General features: G+C 45.0%; 1 long non-coding RNA gene across 1 annotated transcript; it reads right to left on the bottom strand.

Moving 5' to 3' along the window:
- Positions 1-1,493: 1,493 nt before the first annotated feature.
- Positions 1,494-20,425, bottom strand: LOC144819664 (uncharacterized). Its single transcript, XR_013607501.1, has 4 exons — positions 20,353-20,425; positions 19,250-19,288; positions 14,012-14,228; positions 1,494-1,570 (listed from the first exon to the last, which is right to left on the bottom strand). It is a non-coding gene; the product is annotated as an uncharacterized LOC144819664 (long non-coding RNA).
- Positions 20,426-26,827: the final 6,402 nt, after the last annotated feature.

Here is a 26,827-nt window from a genome sequence, read left to right as displayed (position 1 = left end):
AATGCCCAATGGACTCGGGTACATCCAGCATCGTATTCGGCCTCTAGGTGTTCACAACCATTGTAAACTGTTTAGCCAAATGCCCTGATTTTAATATAGCCTTATAGCCCACCGTAGAGGGCTATACTGGCTATTAAAGGCCCTCTCCAGCGTTAAAGGCCCCGAGCCGAAGGCCAGGGCCTTTAACAAGGGAGAGGGACTTTAATAGCGGTATAGCCCATCTACGAAGGGCTATAAGGCTATTAGAAAATTCTGTCACTAGAGGACAGATTGTTGTAACGAAAAAAACAAAGCCTTTTGGAAGCGTGAGGGGATTGGAATCCCCTCAGGCTCCCTGAAGCCTTTGTTCACAGCCAGAGCTGTGAACAAAGAAGCATTGGAATGTTGGAGCTCCAGGCTTATACCAGCCATTATAAGCCCGGAGCACTCCATTGTTTTCAATGGAGCTCCCAACATTCCAATGTTCTAATACTACATAATGCTTTTACATACACATTGAATGCATCAGGGTGCCCCACATAAGATTACCATTCTCATACAGGGATTGGTGTCTATTTCTATGGTACAGTGTGTCATTCGGTATTGTCATGGTGTTTAGTATTCTGGGCCTGATTTAGATTTTAGTGGACAGGCTACTCCGTCACAACGGTAATGGATATCCCATCCACAGAAATATAAACCCCATAAGATAATATGGAATTTATACTTCGGCGGACGTGATACTCGTCACCATTGTGATCGAGTAACCCATCCGCCAAAATCTAAATCAGGCTGTCTGTTTTTTACTTAGGTATATCATACATCACATATTTGCACTACTTCATGAATATATTTATGCTAGGACAATGAAATAAAGGAGGGCAAAAAACACCATTATTTAGTGCAACTGTACTCAAAACAGACATTCACATATGTATTATTACAGTGCAAAGGTCAAATTCCAATTTACTACCACAATGAAGAAAATAATCACTCAAGAAAAGTAGTTTACAGCCTCACAAATTGCATATTACAATTACTTTACATGTAAGTTTGATTGTAGAGCTATCTGTAATTGTGGACCCAGCCAGCTAGCCCCTGTAGCAACATCCTCAGAGAACCTAGCCTTCTTGTTTCTTTCTTCATTCATGATTGACAGCAAGCAACAACAATTTTGAAAACAATGTATATTTGTTTTGATGAATTGTTTTTTTTCCAACAAAGTTGAGCTGATAATGTCACGCCTTTATAAAAAATAAAGACAACAAAAATACCAATAATTGTATTAGTTTGGGATTTATTGTGTACAGAGCCTAAAAGCAGTCAATCGAATAATTTCCATTTATGCCAAGAAAAGAGATTTGTTCACCTTCTATGGAACTCTTTAACAAGAGAGCATTGAAGGTTAAAAAAGAAAAAAGGCAATAATTTTACATCATGTTTGCTGAGGGTTTAATCCTGGCCTAGTCGAGGCAATAAAGGAACCAGGACTCATAGGGCAGAGCTGCAGAGAATGTCATATTATGATCCACTTGTACCCACGATGGTGAACATTTTTCCAAGGAAGTCTTCATTATAAATTGTCCATGATCTGTAATAAAAAACAATAAATTACAATCGGCTTTTACTGTGACTTCTTATTGAAATGAATTCTTATCTTAAACAAATTGAACCTTAGATCGTGTAAATTAATTTGAGCAATTAAGTCTCCTGCAGCGGTCCCAATTATAAGCGGTGAAGTACAGGAGCTAGAATTACTGGAGCTAGAATTAATTCCTTCCCCGGGCGATGATGGTCCTCGTTTTTCTGTCCTAAATGAAAAAATACCATACTGGACCTGGATTTACCAGGCCCATTCCTGTATGTTTTTTTTTAATTGATGCTATGTTTCCAAATTTCTTCTACATAAATAAACGGAAAATCCCTGGAAACGCTGAGTGGTATATCTGGTGCCAATTGGCAGCCAGTGCAACTTGTAATCACAGAGCTATTTCCTTTAATCAGAGAGATAACACTCTGTCTGAGTCGTAATTAGGTACACAGAATCATAACTCCAGATTTTTAAGTTGGCTGGTTGCACTCTGCAATTTACATTTATCCTGTACAGTGTGTCAATTGTGCTGCCAAGAAACATGTTCCCCAATTCTAAAAAAGGTTTGGGGTGCTGGGTAGTTAGCACGAATATTGTGCTGCTGGGCCTTTCATGAACAACGTAGGACCAGATCTATAAAGGGCTTTTGCAGGAGCAAAACCTCTAGTTTGGTAAAATACAGGGGTTTCAGCCTCCCAAAAATATTTTGCACATTTACTAACCTCATTAAATTATTCAAAAACAATTTATTGTGAATCAACATATGTAGAAATCATTACAAAATTGAAATTTGGAAGAGGCTTGATGGGGCATTGCTCCCAAAATGAAATGTACTAACGGGTGTATTAGAGGCTTACAACTATAATTCTGGTTGCAAACCATTGATCTGTTACCAACTCCCAAGCTGGGGTTGTAATTGATTCACAAAGGAGAAGGAGTCTCCTTTGGGATGCATATTCAGGGGAGTAGGTAGTGGTCCAGGGGGCTTCAGTGAGAGCATCCATGGTCACTTTACGAAAAAGGTTTTCCATTTTGGAATGCAATCATGGCAATAGCGGTCTGCTGTTCCTTGCAGGCCACCATACTTGTGTATGTAGCCAATCACAAAAGGTCGCAAATTCCAACCTGCCCAATGAATATTAATTAGGCAGGTTGCTCTGCAACCCCTGTGAGTTGGTATTTTGTGAACTGACCTTTTGGAAAGGGGCGACCATTCGGTCCCCCCGAACGTATGGTGGAGTACCACGATCCCCCCGGGAAGCCATCTTGGGCGGGAGGCGAGTCTCGGCTGGTATGCCCGAAGCGGCGTAGCCGGGGCGCGCCTTTTCCCGCCCTGGAGTGGGTTGGCCTAGACACTGAGGCACTCGGCCACGCCCACGGAGGCGGGCGGGGGCGGGTTGACGCCCGCCCCGAAGACGGATAAAAGAAGCAACAAGCCAAGAAACATCCTCTTGTTCCTGTGCTCTGAAGCTGCACCTCCCCACTGCACGTGAGCTCGGGACGGAACGAAGAGCCAATTTTGAGTGTTGTAATCTTTCTTTTTGTTTTACAGATATCTCGTCTGGGAATGCCTAAGAAAGTCGAAAAGCGGGTCAGTACCGATCAGATGCTCCGCATGCTCATGAAGGAGGTAGCCGATTTGAAGAAGCAGATGGCGACTAAGAACGGGGAGGGAGGACCGAAACGGCCTTTGCCGGGAGTAGTCCCCGGTGGGAGAGGCAAGAGGTCCAGAAAGGGGGCGCTTGGGGGTGAAACTCCGGTCCCTGATACCCCACTTGAGGAGCCAACCCCGGTGCCGAAGGGGGGGAATCCGATCCCCGTGGTGGTCACCCCCGTGAACAAAGAAGATATGCCTCCTGAGTTAGCGGCACAATTGGCAGCGTGGTTGGGAAAAGATAACGAGGGCACCACGGCTGACGACGCCCGGGCAGTAATGAGACAACTGCGGGAATCTAGGGAGGCTGCGAAGACACCAGCTTCTGTTACCCCGCCAGTGACGGCGGCGGAAAATGCAACGGGCCCAGTTTCGGCGGCAAATGCAGCTTCTGATTCAGGTAAGCGGCCATTGCCGATTGCGGGGGAAGGGTCCGTACCTTCACGAAGGGAGAAGGTGGCTCAGCATGTTCCACTGGAACTTAAGGAAAAGATTTGGGCGAATAAGTATGTTAATATTTTTTCTTTGCTTACCGACCATTACGAGATGGAGCATGTTAAGAGCCAAAAGGAGCTCATGCATCCGAGTGTTTGGCGCGCAAAAATGGCCGCCTTTAAGGTCGACGAAAACATTGGTACTTGGGGCAGAGCGTGGGGCATTTTTACCTCCATCATGGGTGAGCGCAGGCCCGAGTTGCTGACCGAGTTGCCTATTTATCAATCGCGTATCATGGAGTACTCCGTAGCGTATGGGGGCAATCAGTGGTTCTGCTATGACAATATTTTTAGAAAAGCTAAGGAACATGACCCAGTTTTGACTTGGGATTGTTACGACTCCGTGTCATGGCAAAAAATGGAGAGTACTGGAATGTTAAAAATACCATTGTCAGGGAGTAGCGGGGGTGAATCTTCCCGCCAATACTCTGGGACATCCTTTGGGACGGGTGCAGGTAGCGAGTACCACTCGAAGACAAGTGGCAACGCAGGTAAAAGGGGGATCTGTTGGAATTTTAACAGAGGTAAATGTTCGAGGCCCCAGGGGTCATGCAAGTTCAGACATGAATGTGGGGGGTGTGGGCAGCCATCCCATCCTGAGTCCATGTGCAGAGCCAAAACGGGTGATAACGGTGGTAAGGGAAGCGCCAAACAGGTCTGAAATAGTCCGAGGGGCGACTTTACCTACTCCGATTGATACCATGGCAATGATTCCTTGGCTCAGTGAATACCCGGATCATGCTTCCGCTGGGGTGTTGCGGAACGGGTTTTCATATGGTTTCCGCATCCCAGTGGGGGATTTTCAGGGTGTAGCTAACTGTACGAATCAACTATCGGTCTTACAGCATTCGGCTGTGGTACAGGCAAAGATTGGGAAGGAGGTGACTCGAGGTCGTGTCGCCGGTCCATTTGACTTGCCACCGGTGGATAATTTTGTTTGTTCCCCTCTAGGGGTGGTCCCCAAGAAGGACCCGGGTGAGTTTCGGCTGATACATAACTTGTCAGCCCCACGTGGTCTTTCCGTGAATGATGCGATAGACCCGGAGGTGTGTTCGGTGCGGTACGCATCTTTCGATGAGGCCGTCGCCATGTTGCATCGCCTGGGGCCCGGGGCGCTGATGGCAAAATCAGATATAGAGTCAGCGTTCCGGTTGCTCCCGGTACACCCAGACGATCAGCGTCTCCTCGGTTTTAGGTTTCAGGGTCGCTATTACATGGACAGATGTATGCCAATGGGATGTTCTATATCTTGTGCCTATTTTGAAATGTTCAGTTGTTTTTTGCAATGGGTCTTCACAAAGAAGACGGGTTTTCAACATGTTATGCATTATCTCGATGATTTTTTGTTCTTGGGGGCAGCCGGGGATCCAGAATGTGGACAGGCTTTAAATGAATTTTGTGTCTTGATGAACCAATTTGGTGTGCCATTGGCGCCAGGTAAGACCGTGGGTCCCTCCACTTCCCTCGAGTTTCTGGGGATCGAGCTCGACTCGGTAGAGGGTTGTTTTCGACTACCAAGAGAAAAGGTTTTGAAGTTCAGGGCATCCCTTGAAACATGTATCAGTGAGACTAAAGTAAAACTGCATCAATTACAACAAGTGGTGGGCCAGTTGAATTTTGCCCTGAGAGTAATGCCGATGGCCCGCCCCTTTTCCCGCTCGATTGCACAAGCCATGGTCGGCCTGAAGGAGGGTCATCAGCGCACAAGGCTTTCGGCAGAGGTTCGCCAGGACATGCGCATTTGGTTGGCATTTCTGGCGGATTTCAATGGTCGAATAGTCTGGATAAAACCGGCGGTGTCCTCTGAGGAGCTGGGGCTGTGGACAGATTCGGCGGGGAGTATAGGTTTTGGCGCCATATTCGGCACACAATGGACGGCTCAAAAATGGCCTTCATGGTGGCATGAGTGCGGATTGACGAGGAACATTGCTTTTCTCGAACTTTTCCCTATTTTGGTGGCCCTGAAAACTTGGCCTGAGGGGTTCCGGGATCAGTCGGTGGTGTTTTGGTCTGACAACATGACCGTGGTAGAGTGTATCAATAATCAGGCAGCACGTTGCAAATGGATGCTGAGACTGCTTAAAGAAATTGTGCTATTGTGCATGCAGTTGAATGTGCTCTTTAGGGCAAGACATGTCCCGGGGGTATTGAACCAAGCGGCTGATGCGCTTTCTCGTTTCCATATGCAGGCCTTCTGGGGTTTTCTGCCCGCAGCGGACCCGGTGGCAGCACCCTTTCCCGAAGCTCTCTGGTCTCTCGGTGCCCCGAACTACAAAACCTCGTGGGAGAGAGTTTAGCGCCCAGGACAAGGAAGGCATACGAAGGGGCGTTCCGTTCCTACTGGTCCTTTTTGGGTTCTGCTAGGGGGGAGCTTTGGGGCCAGGAGGAGCTTGTCGTTAAATTTTTGCTGTCTTTACATCAGGCAGGCAAATCAGTAGCTACGGCCCAGAGGCATCGGGCCGCCATTTCCTTTATGGCAAGGGCTCATGGGATCCAGGACCCGACAGCGTCTTTCGTAGTCCAGAAAGCGCTACGGGGGTGGCAACGCCTGGAGGGTCGCAAAGCAGATGAGAGGCGCCCGATAGGTCTGGATAGGTTGGCCCTGTTATTTTCCGTACTCCCGGCAACGTGTTCATCACAGTATGAGACAGTGTTATTCCGAGCCGCTTTTGCGCTAGCATTCCATGGGGCTATGCGGGTAAGCGAACTAGTGGCGAGGAACAAGCGGGATACAATGGGGGGATTGTGCCAAGAGCACGTTCAGGTCAAGGGGGAGACAATGACTGTCTCGTTTGTCAGGTCCAAAACCGATCAGGGTGTGTTTGGGGACTGCATAATCATACAGAGGATTCCCGGGTCCCCCATGTGCCCTGTGGTTTGCGTAGAGGAATATTTAGCGCAGAGAGTGGCATCATGGGGGGGGACCTTGTTGAGACACGCTGACACCACCCCACTGACAAGGTTTCAGTTCCAGCGGGTGCTTGCGATGTCGATTTCGGCCGCGGGCTTGAACCCCGGCGAGTTTGGGACCCACTCTTTTCGGATAGGGGCTGCTACAGAGGCTACAGCCAGGGGTCTGAGTGTAGAAGAAGTTAAACGTGTAGGGCGCTGGTCCTCGAACTGTTATAAAAGGTATGTGCGCTTGCACATGTTATGAAGCTGTAATGATGTACTCACGCTTCTTGTTTTGTTTGGTTTTCAGTTGCGCAAGCCTACGAGGCGGGGCGGACTGTGCAGTCGACCCGACACATGGGGACCAGCGGTCAGACATCACCGGCTGGGAAAAAGGAGGTGTGGGTCGTGGGCCACTCATACGTGAGGCGTGCCGCGGACGTATTCAAAGCAGGTGACATGATTCACGTGGCTGGGGAATACGGGTACAGTGTGTCCTTCTACGGAAAGGGCGGGCTCTGTATTGACCAGTTTCAATCCTTTTTCGAGGGTTTGTTAGGGCGGACAAGGTCACCGCCGTCTATAATCATAGTCCATCTTGGGGGCAACGATATGGTGGCCACTGGTAGACGACTTCTTCTTGAGGCAATGCTTTCCACAGTAAGTTGGTTGGCAAGGAGAGTTCCAGGGTGCACAATTGCATGGTCCCACATGATCCCACGAAAAGTGTGGCGGGGGGCTATTTCTGTTTCTTCTCTGAACCATTCAGTAAGGAAAATAAATAACAAAGTGAGTAGATTGTTTCGTTCAAGTTCTCTGCATTCTGTCTCGCATGGTTGTATCAGAGGGGACAGTATGTATTTGGGGGACGGTGTTCATTTGTCCCGGGTGGGGAATGAGTTACTCATAGGAGACCTCATAGCCTGGTTGAAGAGTTTATAACATGACCTTTAGGCAGGAGTTGTTGTGGGGGGTCCGGATAGCCGGTCAACTATCCGGCCTGTGGCGGTAAGGTCATGATCGGTGAGCAGTAATTGGAAGATCCCTATGGGGGGGCGTCACCCATTACGGATGGGAGCGCTCGGGGGAGGTGGCCATTGGCCCCTCAACGGGGAGGCGGTCCCGTCTAAGGATAGGCCGCCGGAAGGAAAGGAAAGGTGGTCAAGGCCCCTTCCTGGATAGGAGGGGCTACGGGCCCTCCTGGGGAATTTCCCGGGGCCAGGACATCTTCGACGGCAGATGGGTAAGTTGTGTGGGGTTCGGGAGGGGGTTTACGCTACCTCTTAGACACCTCACACGAGTCCTCGGACGACCGTTAAATGGCGTCGAGTTCATTGGGGCCCCCGTCAAGTCCAAGGGAAATTGGTAGATGCACTTGAGGTACGCCTCTGTGCGGTTGGTCCTCTCACAAGTGAGGGTTGTATTTACGGTTTAGGGATCTGACACCGGTTACGACCTTGCCGTTGGCCCTTAACGTTAGGATGTACAATTTCAAGTCAAATGTTTTGTAGGATGTTGGATCGGCTAGGAGAATCTTTGTATTAGAGATCTGTTAAGGTTAGCCAAACATCGTAATGTGGAAATGAAATTGTACATAATATGAAACTGTATTTTAATGTTTTGATTTTGTTTCATATTTTAATAAATACGGCTGGGAGGGTCACTCCCTCCCGCCTTCCAAAAGTCCAGAACCGTTTCGGTTTCCCATCCTTGGGGATTGTGTTGAGAGGGGGTGGCGGGTATCTCTGCCATATGGAAAGGGGCGACCATTCGGTCCCCCCGAACGTATGGTGGAGTACCACGATCCCCCCGGGAAGCCAACTTGGGCGGGAGGCGAGTCTCGGCTGGTATGCCCGAAGCGGCGTAGCCGGGGCGCGCCTTTTCCCGCCCTGGAGTGGGTTGGCCTAGACACTGAGGCACTCGGCCACGCCCACAGAGGCGGGCGGGGGCGGGTTGACGCCCGCCCCGAAGACGGATAAAAGAAGCAACAAGCCAAGAAACATCCTCTTGTTCCTGTGCTCTGAAGCTGCACCTCCCCACTGCACGTGAGCTCGGGACGGAACGAAGAGCCAATTTTGACCCACCCACCAGCCGCTGAGGACAGCTATTTGTTTTAAAAATAAAATTTTTTGGATGGGGTAACCCTATTTTCTTACAGGTTGTGAGGATTGTCGTGATAATTTTTTGAGTATGCAATAAAGATGGTCACTTTCAGTATGTTGTGCAAATAAAGGATTTTGCAGTGGTGTTGATCAGTAATCATGCTTTTAATAGGTTATAATTCTTTCGTGATTTAGTAATTTAGGTAGATTTGTCGTATTTATTGTCAGGCGGTAAGGTCATGATCGGTGAGCAGTAATTGGAAGATCCCTATGGGGGGGCGTCACCCATTACGGATGGGAGCGCTCGGGGGAGGTGGCCATTGGCCCCTCAACGGGGAGGCGGTTCCGTCTAAGGATAGGCCGCCGGAAGGAAAGGAAAGGTGGTCAAGGCCCCTTCCTGGATAGGAGGGGCTACGGGCCCTCCTGGGGAATTTCCCGGGGCCAGGACATCTGCGACGGCAGATGGGTAAGTTGTGTGGGGTTCGGGAGGGGGTTTACGCTACCTCTTAGACACCTCACACGAGTCCTCGGACGACCGTTAAATGGCGTCGAGTTCATTGGGGCCCCCGTCAAGTCCAAGGGAAATTGGTAGATGCACTTGAGGTACGCCTCTGTGCGGTTGGTCCTCTCACAAGTGAGGGTTGTATTTACGGTTTAGGGATCTGACACCGGTTACGACCTTGCCGTTGGCCCTTAACGTTAGGATGTACAATTTCAAGTCAAATGTTTTGTAGGATGTTGGATCGGCTAGGAGAATCTTTGTATCAGAGATCTGTTAAGGTTAGCCAAACATCGTAATGTGGAAATGAAATTGTACATAATATGAAACTGTATTTTAATGTTTTGATTTTGTTTCATATTTTAATAAATACGGCCGGTAGGGTCACTCCCTCCCGCCTTCCAAAAGTCCAGAACCGTTTCGGTTTCCCATCCTTGGGGATTGTGTTGAGAGGGGGTGGCGGGTATCTCTGCCATATAGTACCTAGGTCAGATTGCGAAATTTAATAACAGCAAAAAGTCACTATTCAATTTGTGACTTGCTTTTTTCAATCACGTTCACAGTACATCTGGCCCTAAGTATTGTGTACATGTTCGGTATTTAGTAATTCATTGTTTCCATCACCACACATGTGAAAGGTCAAGGAACTTTTGCAATTGGAAGGTCCCTCGTCCTCCGCCTGCATGCTTCACTTGAGGTGTTGTTAGTTAGCACTTGAATAGTGTACAATATGCAATTAATATGTGTAGAGAACTGGGTTATTAGTTGCGAAGGATGTAAGTCCTTCACATGGTACAGGTACCCATCATGCTACAAAATGGCTTCTCAGAGACTGGTGTGAGCATACCCCCGTAGATTGTCCTTAAGCACACATTATCTGAAAATAATGTTTTCATATCCCACCTAATAGAAGAATGGTTCGGCAGAAAGTAGCTCTGCTCATGCAGTACAAAAGCCCAGCAGTACAGTATGCCTCTGCAACATTTTAATTACGCTGGCAACATTTGCAGAAATTCTCAAATTTAGTTTCATGCAAAATTGATGACTTTTCGCAAAATTTCACTTTATGCAATTTCGTGACTGTTTTTTAGCAAATATGCAACTTGTGTCAAAAACAGTCTCAAAAGTTACTAGCGGGAGACTGATTCGAGCAGAAAATGTCTCTCTGCAATATGTTTTCTATGAGAGCCAGTCCTGTCTGTTTATGACTTGCATATGGTCAGATCAAACAACATAGAAGACAGGCCAGGTAAAAGAAAATTATTGTGTACATCACTTTACTTAACCCCTTGGCTGCGGCGGCAATTCCGTCGCAGCGCTAGGGGGGAGGGGGCCGCGCGGCGCTGCAGTACTCGTGACGGAACCGATCCATCACGAGCCTCGGGTGGGCTGTGCTTGTGACGGAGCGGTTCCGTCATGGCCCCGCCCGCTCAATAGAACGCGCCGCGCAGGCGCGAAATCAGCGCCGCGCAGGCGCGAAATCAGCGCCGCGCAGGCACGAAATCAGCGCCGCGCAGGAGCGGCGAGCGGGGCGTGACGGAACCGCTCCGTCACCAGCACAGCCCACCCGAGGCTCGTGACGGAGCGGTTCCGTCACGAGCATGGGAGGGGTTAAAAGGATGCCACACGCACAAATGTGCCGGCCATACCCATGCTTCAAAACCTAAAATGTGAAATCGCTTTATGAACAAGCCCCTTATGCACATGGTGGACAAGGTCAGACTGGCCTATAGAGCAATGGGCCTGGTGGGCTGGGGTGACAGGTCAGTGTGTAGCTGCCTTTTTGGGGTCTTTATGGGCTAATTGTATTGTTTGCTGGTTCCGTTTTTACTGTTAATTTCCCTGGTATTAAAACAAACATGGAATGCAGCAAAGTCAAATCTAGGCAGTCTTCCATACACTATAAAAAATGTATACAACCTGTCAAGTTCAAAACTGCCCCATTTCGCAAACATAGGCCACTTTTTTAGATATCTAATTTACTTAGAGCCCGATTATAACTTTTTGCAAGGCGGGCGAGATTACAACTTAAAAGCAGGCAGTCTATTTCCCGCTGTGCTGCCTCTTTCAAAGGTGGCGGTGCCTTTGAAAAAGGCACCGCAATGGGAACGCCACAAAAGGTTCCTGCACAGCATGGACTAACATCCATGCAGGAAGTGTGCATGCACACAGGGGGGCACATGGTGTGCCCCCCTGTGGGTATCCACATTGCCTGAGGCACCAGGGGGCCCTGTAGAGCCGCCTTTGTTTCATATTCACCACGGTTTCAATGGCAGTGGATCCACCATGAACACCGTAAGGGAGAGGAAACTCGTAATATGCTTGGTGGGATAATGGCAATCCTGCCAAGCATATTGCAGCTCTGGACCACCGCGCTACCTCCAGGGAGCGCGGTTCCCTGGCGGCAGTCCCATGGCGGTCTGACCACCCAAGTTATAATGGGACGTTGGGCCGATGGTGCGGCGGTGGCTGGACCACCACTGCTGCACCGCCATAAGTGTGGTGCTCCTCAGAACGCCAGACTTATAATTGGGTCCTAAGAGAGGGCGCTTTTATTTTGATCCCCAGGCCTATTATCTGTCCCAGTCAGACCCTGATGGTGGGCAATACATCTATACACTACTGCACATTGCGAATAGGTCTAGCACATTTTATGCATTTCCTCACAAGCATATGTGCAATACTGCCAAGTGACAAAAACATTTTGAGAAACAAGAGCCATAGTGGTACAGGAGTTTTTTAATGTTCAAGTGAGGTTATCAAATACTACAATATAGCAATCCAAGTACACATTTTAGAGTTCTCAAAAGACTTTCATTCCCTATTCTTACAATGACATGTACAAGAGCAGAGTTTCTAAAATGCTCAAAAAACCCTCTGTGTAATTATGGTAGATGTATGAGATGAGTTAAGTTAATAATGCAACCACAAATTTGCTTCTTATGTCCACTCATCATCTTCTAATGAATAACAAATTGTCACATATGTAGAACACAAAGGCATATCCTGGATGCAGGGTTGAATTTCTCATCTGCTGTTAATGAACGTTCAAAATGTCATCCAGCTGAGATTCCCCTACCACTTCCTTCTCTCCCACATACACACACACGAAGTAGAAAAAAATGATCTTCAATGCCATCATTCTTGAAAGCATTGTTCAGCGTATTTAAATGTCTTTGTTGTTCTGTCTTTTAAAAAACAAATAGCTCTTACATCCTATTTTAACCTTTAAAAATTGAGGACTTCTTTTTTAGAAAACAAAAAACTAGAAGCTACTTTTATAACATTTCTAAAAACTCTTACACAACCTTTTAAAGTTTGTGCCTCAGCAGGGAGTAATGATTATACTAAAAGGTAAACTTGAGTAACATTTTAGTTTTGATCCCAGTTAAGATATTCCTAATATATTCTCACATTTTGGAGTTCCATTTCAATTGACACAATGCTTCCACAAATAAATCACATTTTTGCCACCAGTCACAACGTACTAGAAATTGGGAATATTACTTTAGGAGAGGTGTAGGTGTTGGCATATATGTCCTAGCAACATTGTGGTTGGCAGAAGATCACCTGTTAGCGAAATTGCCATTGGCACATGCCCCATGAGTCAATGGTTGGCTATGGGGAGAAGATGTCTGGGGAAAGCAAGAAGACATTGCATGCACTCCAATTCTTTCAAAAACGTTGACAATAGCCACTTTTTATTGCCCAGGTATTTACCAAGTTACACCTTGTAGTGATAGCTTGCTAAACTGCCAAATGCAGCTCAGTTTTAAGTTAATAGAGGTTGCACAGATGAGGTAAAGGGTAAGTTCTTTGAAGCAAGCCTGTAGACAACAACACCTGATCAGAAAGCCTCAGGCCCTAGCAGATGGCCAAGTAACCACAAACTGGGCTACACCTGCGGCATATGGGAATTCATTCATATTTAGAACACATACAAAAATGTTTCACACGTGAAAACAACCACAGTGTGAATAAATGTCAATCAGAGCAATGGGAAGATCTGTGTAAAAACACAGGGCAGCAGAAGGTGGACTTACTAATACAAATATAATGAAATCCTGTTGACAGCAGATCAACTCTGTTCCTATCAGCTATTAGATGGACGTTTGCTTGATAAGGTGACATTTGAATGGTTATTAATTAAAAGGTGAGGCCGTGAGTGCTCGCCCAACGCAACAGAAATGTGAAAAGATGTTATGGGTCCCACAAGCCTAAAGAATCTGTTTCTATATTTTAAAATACACCAATAAAGAAAGCATGGGAGCTGTTTTTAATAAACAGAGCATGATTGATTTAAAATCTAGAAAAATATTTTGCAGCATGGTCATTGGGCCATGAAAAAGAATGGGGTCTTAGTAATAATGCCTCTCTGCTCCCCTTGATATGGTCCACAACCCTGGCCACATACACTTAAGTGGTGGTGGTGCGCACGTAGGCTTTTAATACTTAGTAAATTGGTTCTATCTTTTGTGTTGTGGTTCATCCTTTGGATTGTGGGTGCACAGCTTTAGAAAATAGGTACTTACTTTCTATGCAAGCAAGGGAAAGTTAGCATCTGAAAGATCACTATCCACAAGAGCGTAAGTGAGCAAACCTGGACTATGGCACCAGCCTATCGGCTTTAGCAAATTGATTTTTTTTATGCATATTCTAATTTAGTGTTAAGAGAACATGATGTCTCCATTCTTCAAAAAAAACACAGAGAACTTCATTATGGACCCAAATCATAAGACTTGCTTGAATAAAGCATTTGAAAACATGTTCAGCATGTCCTTGAGTTACAAACCTTCATACCTTTTGTCATGAGTTAGCCTCCCTGGGTGGGGGCTTTAGTTGTAGTGGTTGCAGTGGTTGTAGTCGTTGGAGTGGTTGTTGGCGTTGTTGTGGTCGTAGCTGTTGTAGTTGTTGGGATAGGGTAGTAAAAAGGATAATAAAAGGGACGGAATCCATATTGCGGTACCTGCGGGTAATAAATTGGAGGGTATCTTCCATAGCCACCTCTTTTTTTCCACTGCAAACAGAAAGTTAAGAAGGATGAGTAACATTCAACATAGCTTTAATTACATTTCAAAGGCAGAATTGCAGGCTTCCAATAAAGTACTAGGATTCTGATTAAATGGTTTAATTAGTTGTGTTAGTAAAAGACAGTGAGGGGGATGTCACAACATGGGCTGCCCCTGGGAATGGATTTGACTTGTGTTGCTCCCATCTCACATGCGCTTGGTGTAAGGGAACAACTGTCCTTCAACTCTACCACAGCATGGATCATGGAGAACCCGAAAATCAACAGTGGATGATGTGAGGCTCAAAAAATAAGTCACGCTGGAAATTCAAATTGGCAGTAAATATGAGTAATCTACACTAGTGTTGCCCAATGTCGGCCACCTTTATTTTAGAGGTGTTAGATGGTGAGAAGTGTCCACTCGGGAGCAGTGGCTGCAGGGAAACATACAGAGGAGTTTAGATGCAGCTTACACTCTTTTTCTTCTGCCAGAGGCTAATTCCCCATTTTAGCCTCTGTTTAGATCCATAGTCTCTTTTTTAGCCCTGTGCTACATTGTCCACTGTCCCACCAATCACTTTACAATTCCTACCATAGTATGCTTTACTCTACCACCCCATATGCCTATTTTGTACTGTTTTTGTGATGTTTGCACTTTTGGCCGCATAATAGTGCTTTATGACCATAACACAGTAGTTGTGGAAGTAGGATTATTGGAGGAGCAGAGCCCTCTCACATTTCCATATTGAAAAAAAACACCTTAAGTGCCCCATATATTGAAGAAATCCCCAGCATGCAATGCTCAGTAGGGTAGAGCAAGGAACATAAAGCTTGGGGGATTGGTAAATAACAGCGGACATCAGGTGTGGGTAAGCAATAATGAGAAGCAAGGGATGTGGGCTGGCGAATTCCTTGTACCTTTCATCCCTCACAGATCTCTCTGCCTCACACCTACATTTGTGAAAGATCTTGGACTACAGTAAGAAGCCCAATTCAAGCTCACATCGACCCTTCATTAGCATAGAGGGGAGAAAATAGAAGGTCCAGAGTTCATATATGGAAGGCTGGATGAAAGCTTAGAAAAAACAAGCCTAGGCAACATGGTAATTATCTTATTTACCCCTCACACTGTCACTCCAATACTGACAGCTAAGCTGAGACTCTTGAGAAAGCCTGTAAGTGCCATGGTGACCTGCAAAAATGTTGGGAAATACAAGTCTAGCAACTACCTCATGACAACATGGAGGTGAATAGCTGCAGTCCCTGGTTCTCTGACTTCTGCTGGTTTCCTTACTTTAGTCTCATCCCTTCCAGTGATTGTTTTCTGACTGGGACATTGTCTTCTACCCTCTGAAGACCATTTGCTATTCCCCCGCCTATTGGAAAACAAACAGTTACCTCACAAATTTAACTCATTTATGGACATAGATAGGTTTGTCATACCCATTCTGAGCTTGGCCCTCCCCACTTCGTAAGGACATTAAGGGCCCCATTAGGATGTCGGGCGGATCGTCACCGCCATGCGGGCAGTGGCAATCCGCCCGACATTCTTCCCCGCCCACCACCCATTTCCCCCCTGCCATATTACTATAGCAGTGGGGGCCGCGGCGGACGGAAAGACCATCCGTCACTTTTCCGCCCGGTCCACGAGTGGACCGGGCGGAAAAGGGTTTCATATGGTGGCGGTGTCTGTTAGACACCCTATCCATATTAGGATGTGGGCAGGAACATGCTTTTTCGTGGCGGCATTGCCACCACGGAAAGGCATGCGGGAATGTCTTGTGGGGACCTGTTGCTGGCCCCCAGGGACTCCGAGGGATGGGGGGTGCACATGGGGTACCCCTGCACCTCACTGTACAATGTGGCAGGCACCGCATGTTGCCTGTCATGATGTGCATTGAAGTGCGCAATGTGCATTTTTAGCATTGCCGCAATGCTAAAAATGCGGGATGCGCCGGCCAGTGTGGCGGGCGCATCCTAATGGCCCCCACCGGACCGCCGCCCTAATGGCGGGCGGTCCCGTTTTACGTTGAGATGGCGGGCGGACAAAGTCCGCCCGCCATCCTAATGAGGCCCTAAGTCTCCATGGCATGTCCATTTAGAAAATTTGTAAAACAACTCTATTTACCATATACTCATTAGAGTAGCCCATCGATGCCTAAGGGGGGGATTAAAGCGTTCAAATTACTGATTGATTTATCAATGACCGACATCAAGATTTCACAGTGTGCCTTTCCGCTTTCTCTAGTAGCTGTCTCTCAATACCCCCTCCCATTAAAGCAAACATGCAAAAGAGATGTAATTAAATTTTACCTCATTTGTCTCCTTTTTTAACCAACATTGACAGTACTACTCTATAATGAAGAAGGTAGCTGAAAGAAAGGTGGGATAAGCCCCCTTTCCTCATCTACTCTTTTTGACAGGTAACCCTCTTTAGATTAGCAAGACCAGTCATCAGTGAAGGTATCTGGAAATAATACCAACTTCCCACTCCTTAATAAATTTGAAACGTGTTAGTCTTTTCTTGTGGTGGATTTCAGCCTCGAGTCCAGCCCCAGCAAATCATCAGTTACAGCATCACACACATGCTAGTAGTCATAGGTGGCAACAAATCAGTGACAGGCCCTGTGCTCATGGTCAAATACAACATGTAGCACATTCTCATCTAAAAACTGTGGGCCTCATTTATGACAGTACACCCTCCTTGCGACATGATGGATGCGCCATATTTATTATAATTGCACCATGTCTCAAGGAATGACATGTACGTGAGGAATTCTGACGTATCTGTTGGCGCAAAACCCACACATGGCTGGAGTTGTGTCGTAAGCATGATGCAACTCCAGCAATAGATGAGGGAGGCCTATTCCTATTGCACTGCATCACCCTAACGCCTGGTGGGGGGCAGGTGTAAGGTAGTGACGGAGTAGTAGCATCCTAGAAGTGCCGCAGTGAATGATAGATTCCACTACCCCACTTCTACTAGGCTTTTTCATGTGCATACAATATACCCGACACAGGTACAATGTAGGGCAGGCATTTATAAAGTGACGCATCTGCTTAGATACTTCACAAATATGGCGCAACATGGTGCATTATTTACACTGCCACTGTGTCACAAAAAGTGACACAAGGGTGGCATAAAAGTGTTGCAAGCCTTCATAAATAAGGCTCTGTAAATCTCTTGCAAGACATAGAAGGAACTATGCCAAACAGAACACTTGTGAAATAAACTTAGCCTTCTCTTATCTTGACTGCATGTGTATTAAAATACTATCTAATCTTCAGAAAAACAGCAATGTAGTCAGCTCTGTTTTATTATATGCACCTTTGCAAGTAGATTCATTTTAAAATTAAGCAGTAGCAGGCATTGGCATAGCCAATTGGTCTTCCTATACCAATGCTAGTAGTTGCTTGTTTTGATTTTGTTAATTCAGTGCAAACAATGAAATAGGGAACAGTGAGGATGGCCTTCTTTGAATCATATTTGTATATTGCCAACATGGCAGCCAAGTTGCATCTTCACGATTTGTGGCGGCCACATAGATAGCATAGAAAACAATGTTCAAGATGTCCAGTCTGACTTATTGGACTTGCTAATTCTTGCAGAAATACATTGGTCAAGAGAACGTTTTTTAATATTATTTTCAATGCTTCCAAGATGACCTTCTCATGGTGCCACACGCAACGTGATGGGCCATTTTGGAAACATAGAAGTTAATATTACAAGAAGATGGCCAGTCTTTGTTATTGGCCTTGAAATGCAAGCACAGAGGGACACTGATAAGTGCTCAATGTTGGGGATTAAGTGAGGTGGAGAGAATAATGAGGTAGCTGGGAGAAAGGGAACAGAAGATGATGACTGGGGTAGGGGAGAGAGAGAGACTTTGGTGGGGTTAAGAGAGGTAAAGGGAGCACATAACACATCAAACTGAGAGTGAAACAGAGAGCGAGAAAGGAGCAGTACATAAATTTCCATAAAAGACTAAATCACAAATGCCATGCAATACAAGCAGAAAGAAAAGTTGTTCCCCTGGTGGCAGCAGTGTATTGAGACACCAACCAATCAAAAACCAGGGTACAATTTAAATGTTCCAGGAGTAGGACAAACACAAGTACAGGGAAGAAAACCACTGAATCAGAAGCAGGCAATTGGAATAGACAAGAAATCAGTCAAATCATGAGCAATGGAGAGACCTCAAGCCCACTCTTAGTATACAGAAGAAAATTGCTTACAATGCTGTCTGTTACTTAAAGGGTTCTGTAGTGAGACTGCACAAATGATAAGTAATGCAAAGTCTCAGACCCAAATGCTAGTCTCCATGAGTTTGGATCCGTCCTAGATAAGAATGCAGTATCATGTGCAGGGCTGCTAGAGCAACGCCACCTTGCCTTCATCCATCCAGCTGAAGGGTGCTCACCACAATCGAGTCATTCCTTGCCATAAAGGTCGGCATGGTTTTGGCAAAACTGCTGCCTTGAACATAGTGGGGATCCATTTTTGTCAAATTACATCCAGCTGTCATTGTGTTGGTGCTGAATAAATAACCCAAAGCAGGAATTTAGTACTGCAAGACAGAATATCATTGAGCACGACACACGGGGAGTTTTCTTTCTATGAGTGAAGGCTATTAATTATTTCTCCTGTCTCTGACTGCCGTGCTGAACTTGATATATGATATATACATATGATAGTATAGCAGGACTTGAAAAACCAATTTGGGTGAATCGGGTGAAAACTGCTTTTCCCCCCCAAATCAGCAATAAAGTAATTCTTGTCCTGTAGTCTAAGGGCCTGTTTTGGGGGTTTGCGGCTGGATTACTCTGTTGCAACCATAGTAGATATCCTGCATAAGACATGATGCACTTGTAATAATGCGGATGGGATATCCGTCGTGTATGTAATGGCATAGCCTGTCACCCACACTCTAGATCAGGACCTTAGTCCTAGGGGTCAAATAAATTTGAAAACTCTATATTTCCTGAGTTTGTAAATGTGCACATATGATATAAAAATTGAAGTCACTCACATTGGAACTCCTAGCCTCTCTTTCATGCTCCTCTGCAACCTGGAATTGATGGAAAAAGAAGTATTTATACATGCAATGCTTGAAGAAAAGAGGGGAGTTTTACAGTACCGTAGACAAACATTAGCTTTCTTACTTCAAATTAATATGTATTTTATTCAGTGTTTAGAATCACTCTTAATAGACTTGTATTCATATCTGTTGGTTTCCATTGGCCTTTGCAAACCATGTCTTTGACAAATTCTTTGTAGCTTTTATTTTACATTTTTCTAACTTTGCAAATGCAGTTTTTATCTTGAGGATTTAATTTAATCTCAAATGTATCTTATTTGGCATGCCCACCGAATCTCACCCTTGTGGCAAGGAAGAACTGAACGTATTATAGTGGCTATTTTCGACCGTCTTCACACCTGAGGCATGGGATAAGAGACATTCTTTCGAACCAGAAGATCCACAATACATTTTTTCCACATGAACAAAAAAAATTGTTTTTTAGCCCAAAATGATTTAGAGCCTATAAAAAAGGTAAAGGTGGTCTAAAATGTAAGTTTACCTCCATATATGCCTTACTTAGGCCTACCAGTAATTTACAAAGTGATTCCTGCAGCCAGAAACCCATTTATGGGTGTGTAGATCTCTACCATGAGTGCAAAGTCATCCTCAATGATAATTCCCAATTAAGGGGTGGTGTATATCTCTTTCCAGGGTGAGATCGGGAATGAATCTCCCCTAGATTTGGTGGGGGTGTAGGGGATGGGTTTCTCAGCAGGGAAAAATATTTTCAGTGTGGAGAAAAAAAAAGCTATGTGACATTTGCATACAGGTCCTATTTCCTCTATGTGGAGTACTCCACTATTGAGAACTCCGTACAGCCAGAAACGGGATACTGGTTGTAATAGTGCATGACTTTTCCACAAATCTGCCTGGAAATCTGCACTTGGCACAGTCTTCCATGTGGATTCCTGGGATTCTTTTTGAATAATAGTAGTTAATCTACAATCGAAGTAGGTGTAAATCTACCAGTGTAGATTTACTACTTTCTTTGTGAATCAGACCCTCAATCAAGGAAGTCCCCATTTTAAAATACAGTAGGCGCAGCATCTTACCGATAAATAAACTGCCATCACTAGAAGACAAGAGAGCAGAAGAATAGAATTCATTGTGCAGCTTTAGTCTAAAAAAGGAAAAAAACATAAAGTTAACATTATTTTTACTTTCACAATTCTGTGTTTCCATGATCTTTTAAGGGGGCATCTCTGTTTAAAGAGGCCCGGATGGAATGGCATGTAAACCCCTCTCTTGTCCTCCTCAGCAGCTCAAAGCAAAGAATTAAAAGCTGGTTACTTCCTTCGTCAGATAGCAGCCAATTTCAAGATGGGAGTTGTCTGTGAGGGATAGTGTGCACTAAGAAGCAGTAGCGGCTCCTGGTGAGAGTGCTACCGGCGGATATGTGAGGCAGGGCAGGGGGGGGTAGTAAATACCGGAATATGGATGAATGCAGGTAAGTTGACAATTAAATCAATAAAATGAATTGTGTTGCGTGTGCTGCATCGCATTTTGAAAACTACACCACTCCAATTTGGACCCGGCCATATGCAAATCAGTCTTTACCCTGTGTCTCATGGGAACAGTCCAGCCCGAACTGCCAAGCCAGGTCCTACTTGGACGTTGGACGGGAAACAAGCGTCCTAGGATTGGTTTCAGGGTATGTCACCCTTCATCAGCTAGGCTAGCTTGATTCTAGTGGCACAGTGAGCAAAGGACCCACGTCTGGGCATACCCACCCCACTTAGGGCAAAAAGTGTAACTGCAACAAATGATGGACGGAATGCTGAATGATTCAAACATTCTCCCCCAGTCAAGAGATCTGGGTTAAATCCATCGTACTTTTGCCCACTACGCCACCCCAGTTTGGACCCAGCCATATGCAAATATGACATTATTCTGCAGTCTGTCCATCAACTGTTCTTTTTGCATTTGTCACAAGCATAACAGCAGTGTCATGATTGGTCTGAGTTGCCTGTTTGGTAGCTCAGACATTACCTGGGAGCAGTGGGACAGTTCTCTAACTGGCTTTGCAACCCAGCCTGGTGGAGAAACGCTTAGTTCGCATGATGGTTTGGCCTGCCCAAGACGTGGGCCTAACCGTCCTACACACTTAGTAGTGCCCATACCGCTCCTCCTCCTGTGAACCAGCCCAGCCCCACCCCGTCCCAACCTGGCTCCCTGCAGAGAAATAAAATGATAATAACAGTAACAATATGTTATTATCTTTTTATTTTTCCTTAGCGGAAGCGCCTGCCGCGGACAGCAGGACTCCTATGGACCAGTGACTCACTGCTGAGCTTGCCGAGTGCATACTGCAACTGTGAGCTTGTATCTTTTCTCAAGCAGATATGCGTGAACAGGTACTTGTGACGTCAGTGGTATACCTCCATTACAGGCTCAGTCTAAGACGGTGTCCTATAAGGTATCCGAGCTCGAGCCAGCTGCACGTAAATAGCTCGTTCATACTGTGTGGAAGCGGAACTAAACCAGGGTTATATTTCCTGAAGGAGGGTGTGCACATTAGACGTATCAGCTTCTGGAAGCACAAACAAGTCTCTGTCATTCAAAGGAGAAGGGCATTTCCATATTTTAATATTCACAAGGTTTGGTTCTAAGAAAGAAACTTCAAGTCAACGCGGGAGTTTACAAATCTGGTGCAACGTGAAATCTAGGTTCTAGCCACAATGTGATTAGGCTAATGGCTCAGCATTTATTATCACTGAGTCTGCTAATAGATACAACTCCCTTGAATAAGAAAAGACTCCCGCATTTAGAAAATAATAGACAAACCCCAAAGGGAAAACGCAGTGGAAAATGTAACGGTGAATATGATAAAGAGATCAGAGAATACTGCTTATAGGTCAACAAACGTTACACTGAGGTCAGGACAGTGTGTATGTTAAGGGCAATAATATTATAGCAGTGGTATGTGTTTGTTAGGTATATTCGCTCTCGCTCATTTTTATGCCCTGAAGCTCCTAAAACTTTGGAAAATCGGTTTATAGAGCAACACCATGTGATGTAGGTTAGAGAATTACATATTATAAAGTGAACTAAACGCTCCCCCCACAGCACCTATTTTGGAAAGAAAGCTCTACCTTTCAATGAAACACATATATGAAATGTCACGTAAACGTCCTCTGTGTCAAGCGACATGAAAATGTGCTCTTCCAACTAAACTCCTGGGGGCAGATTTACAAGCCCCTTGCGCCACTTTTGCGTCACTTTTAACATGGAAAAAGTCACACAGAAGTGGCGCAAGGGGCTTGTAAATCTGCCCCTTGTTTTTTTTAGCTAAGTACCATATCGACCCTTAGACAGAGTACTCTAAAGAACGACCAAGAATGTTACTTGGAAGAAGAGTGAACTGTGGGCCACCCCAGTGTTCCACGTTGCATCGTACAGATACATGGTGCCCTAAAGTGGAAGCAGCAGTGAGCATCCCATTGCGTCCATTGTACGACCCATGCCCTTGTCTCAGTTTTAGAACCATGCCTGGAGCAGTATTTCAGAATATGTATGGGGGAGTGCACACTCACAACTCAGTGCTTTTATATATAATGTTATGTGAATTTATATAGCGCACACCTTACCCAGAAGGGTATCCAGGCACTGAAGCAGGAGCTGTATGGGGCCGAGGCGGGGTCAGGGCTAGTTGGGAGCAAGGTCTTCAGTTTCTTGTGGTATTCGAGAACTGACACGGAGGCTCTGATGTGCAGAGAAAGGTCGTTCCACACTTTAGGAGTGATTTAGGCGAAGGCAAGATCGCCGGATCTGTGGGCATATTATCAAGGGTGGCGATAGTGACTTATCGCCGCTTTAGCGTCCGTTTTCGGCCGCTAAGCGGCGATAATTCTATCGCCCTATTAGCAAGCTGTCGCTAACAGCAGTTAGCGACAGCTTGTAGGCGATAGCGAGCGCTTTGCATGTCAGCAATGCTTATCGCTAATGACATGCAAAGTGGGCGTACCCAACCTGTTAGCGACTGAAAGCAGTCACTAACGTCGCTATCGCCTATTAGCAAGGCAGGAGTAGCGATGGAAATATTCGGGCTAAGCGCGAATATCTCCAAAAACTAACACCTGCCCAGACCAGTTCTTAGCCATGTTATCCAATGGGAGGTGGATAACATGGCTAAGAGCATTTCATCGCTAATGCGTGAATATCGCTGTATTCTCAGCGATATTCACGCATTTCGCCGCTATTGCCCGGAACATTTATCGCTTTGGAGATAAACGTTGCTAATAGCAAGTTATCTCAGCGATGAATTCCGGCGATGCTCAACGATAAAAAAATCGTCACTAAGCCTATTTAGCGATAAATATCGCTACTTGTTGGTAATATTCCCCTCGGTTCTGCATAAGCGGTGTGTGTGTGGGTAGGAGTCCAGCTGAGCAGAGGTTGTCAGAAGGTGCCAACACAGGTTGTGAGAGCAGACACCTCTTACTTCTGTCACCTGTAGGAGAGAGACCCTATCTGCTCCTGCTCACTTTTGGTGAAGATGGACTCTCAAGGTCCATATCATTCCACTGTTTCCCTCCAAAGCCCAATATAAGAACTCCTATTAAATATTGTTTTCCTTCTATCATTTTTATCAAATGAGCAAATATGTAAACATGAGAGCACAATTCATAATGGACTACCTTTACAAAAATTACCACCGCTGCTATTATTTGCTTGAAGACAATAGTTGAATGGTTAAACTAGATCTCGGGCCATACAATTATTGTTGAAGATGCATTTTGTTACACTCAAACAGAGCAAAGCAAGAAATATAGATTTACCTTAATTGACACAGCTGGTGACGTTTTTTGTCTGCTGAAGTCGTGTGATAGTGAAAAGGCACCATTCAAACTTTTATAGTGTATGAACTGCTGCAAGAAACTGATACTGGTCTAATCCGATAATGCATTGGTGTCTGTGGCGTGGGTGAGACAACCCCAAGAGTCACAGGCGAGGCTTCCTAGAAGTGACTGCATATAGGCTTATAATCCTATAAACACCAATAAAAGGTGTGTGCTTAAGGACTGCCGCCTCCTGATGGCTTGAAAACAGCATAGAGGTAATTAATACTTTGAAGAAACTATTGAAGGGTGTTATCTGTTGTTTTATGACAAACACCGAAAAAACAAGTTTCAACATTGAGACAGAAATAAATATCCCCAAATAGGCGAACAAAATAAGTCTGGTAAGTCATGGTATCCACTGTCCATTGCAAATAGAAATCAAAGGTTTTGTAAGCTAATATTTCAATGATGATTTTTGTCTAATGGAGGAAAACACGTGTAGCTTGAGAATCTTTTCCTATTAGTAAACTTTGCAGAGCAAACTCTCTTTTTGCTAAATAAATATTAAATCACCATCATGCGTGGAAGCTTTTTAAAAACTAAAACAAATCTAAACAAACTATCCTATTTGAGGGGTCTGTCAGTCTGTATGCTTTTAAATTTAGGAAAGAATTGTTTCAAACTTCTCATAACTAATGTCACTCACAATGATAAACCTTCATTGTGGGACAAATGCGTACTAAATGTAATATGAATGAAAGACTGAATAGGACCTCATGGGTGGGCCTTGGGAAAAGTTATACTTAATAGATGCTTTTTAAATCATTTCTACCCATGGATATTTTTTACATGGCGTGGGAGTCATTTTTTTCTAATTTTTGTCCCTCCTCACCAGACTTTTCCTGGCAGTCAAGGACAGAAAAAAATAACATTACACAATCCACCCTAAATAGGGCGGGCAGTGTAATATCCTTCCTCCAGCTGACCCAACTCCTTCAGCCTAGAGGAGGAAACTTTCCATCAACAGAATTTAGTCGAAAGAAAGCCTAAGGTACAGCCATCCCTAGATGAGGCTGAAGGACTGAAGGTTTGGTGGACATGCTGCAGCTGCAGCAAGAGAAAAGTTAATCATCCTGAGGGAGCAGCAGAAGGAGTTCCGGTGCCTCTGTGCCACACCCAAAATGCTTTAGGGAGCAGGGAGCAAGCAGGGCGCCGGCAGTGCACTCCCCTGTCTACCCTTTCAGACCTTCCCCACAAGGACTAGGAGGTCAGAGAATTCCGTACCCTTCCCCAGTATGTTCTCCTCATTTATTCATAAGGACACAGGGACTGAGTACCCAGCTTAGAAATGGCAGCAGAATATCTCTGTCGATGTTGATGCCAGAGAATCCGAACATTGAGCCATATGTATCAAGCCTTTTTCCCATTTGCAAATGGGCTGATTCTCAGAATCTGCCCGTTTGCGAATTGGGAAAAGCATTTTGGGATGAATCATCCCAAAAGGCCATCACAAAATAGAGAATCGCAAAATTTGCGATTCTCTATTTTGCCAATGCAATTAAGGAATTGCAAATTGCGAATCCTTAAATGCAATTCTGGAAGCACCAGACATTTGCTATTTGGCCTTAAGAAATCGCATATTACCACCAACTTCAAGTTGGTGGTAATATGCGAGTTTCTAGAAAAAAAGCACTTTTTTGCTTTTTTCAAAGCGCCATATGGCACACATACATGCCCATTGGGGCATGTATGTGCGCAACCTGTGCACACTTGCATATTTCAGGGGTGCCACCGGGTGTCCTTTTGCCACCCTTGAAATTGCATTCTCAATTTGCGATTCTCTAATTGCAAATTGAGAATGTCTTCCCATTCATTCCTATGGGCCTCGTAGCCGATAGGAATGAATGGGAAGGTATTCCTTAATTTTGAATCTCAATTTGCAATTTGCAATTAAGGAATATGTAGGATTCACAACATTTTTAGCTAATCCTACATGCATTGTATTTTGTGATTCGCTAAAAATCGCAATTTGAGAATCGCAAAACTCTTTTTTGATACATATGGCCCATTATCTTTTGAACTTGTGGTCCAGAGTGAGCACCTTAGTGATGGCTATCTATGTTTTGTTTTCAATAATTTCTCTAAAACAACTGAATAGATTTTCATCAAGTCACAAAACTCACCCTTTCTGGGTAAAGATCTAGAGTCCTGTCAAATTTGTTGTAATTTTGTTCAGCTATTTTTGTTGTATCGCTTTCTATAACTTCGAGGGAAAATGCATAGAGAAAGCTTGCTTTGGGAATCCACATTTTCCCCGGCCCCTGCCTGGTAGATCACCCTAACACTTACAGGAAAGAAGCTAAGGTGAATGTACTTTTAAAAAAAGTTTTGTGAATATTCTTAAACTGGCGACAAAGTTATTCATGAAACTCGCCAGTGGGTAGTTATAGTTAGGATTGCTTTTCAATACACAAGGCACTTTTTTGTTTTGATAATAACTTTGTGCTGTTGGATGAATCTTTAGGAAAAAAGTAAATTCACCTCAGCTCCTTCTTGGAAAGTTTCAGGGTGATCCGTCATGCAGAGGCTGAAAAAAACAGGGGTCAAAAAAGCAAGTTTCCCCATGCACTTTCCATAGCCTTCTTTAGGCAGCGCTACTGCAAAATATGCTGTCCAGAATTAAAACTAAATTTGACAGGAAGCTAGATCTTGATTTGTTGATTGTGCTTTTTGTGATTTTGTGTAA

Source organism: Lissotriton helveticus, chromosome 2_1 (genome assembly GCF_964261635.1).
Source record: "Lissotriton helveticus chromosome 2_1, aLisHel1.1, whole genome shotgun sequence".
NCBI lineage: Eukaryota > Metazoa > Chordata > Amphibia > Caudata > Salamandridae > Lissotriton > Lissotriton helveticus.
This window is presented reverse-complemented; position numbering and strand designations above follow the sequence as displayed.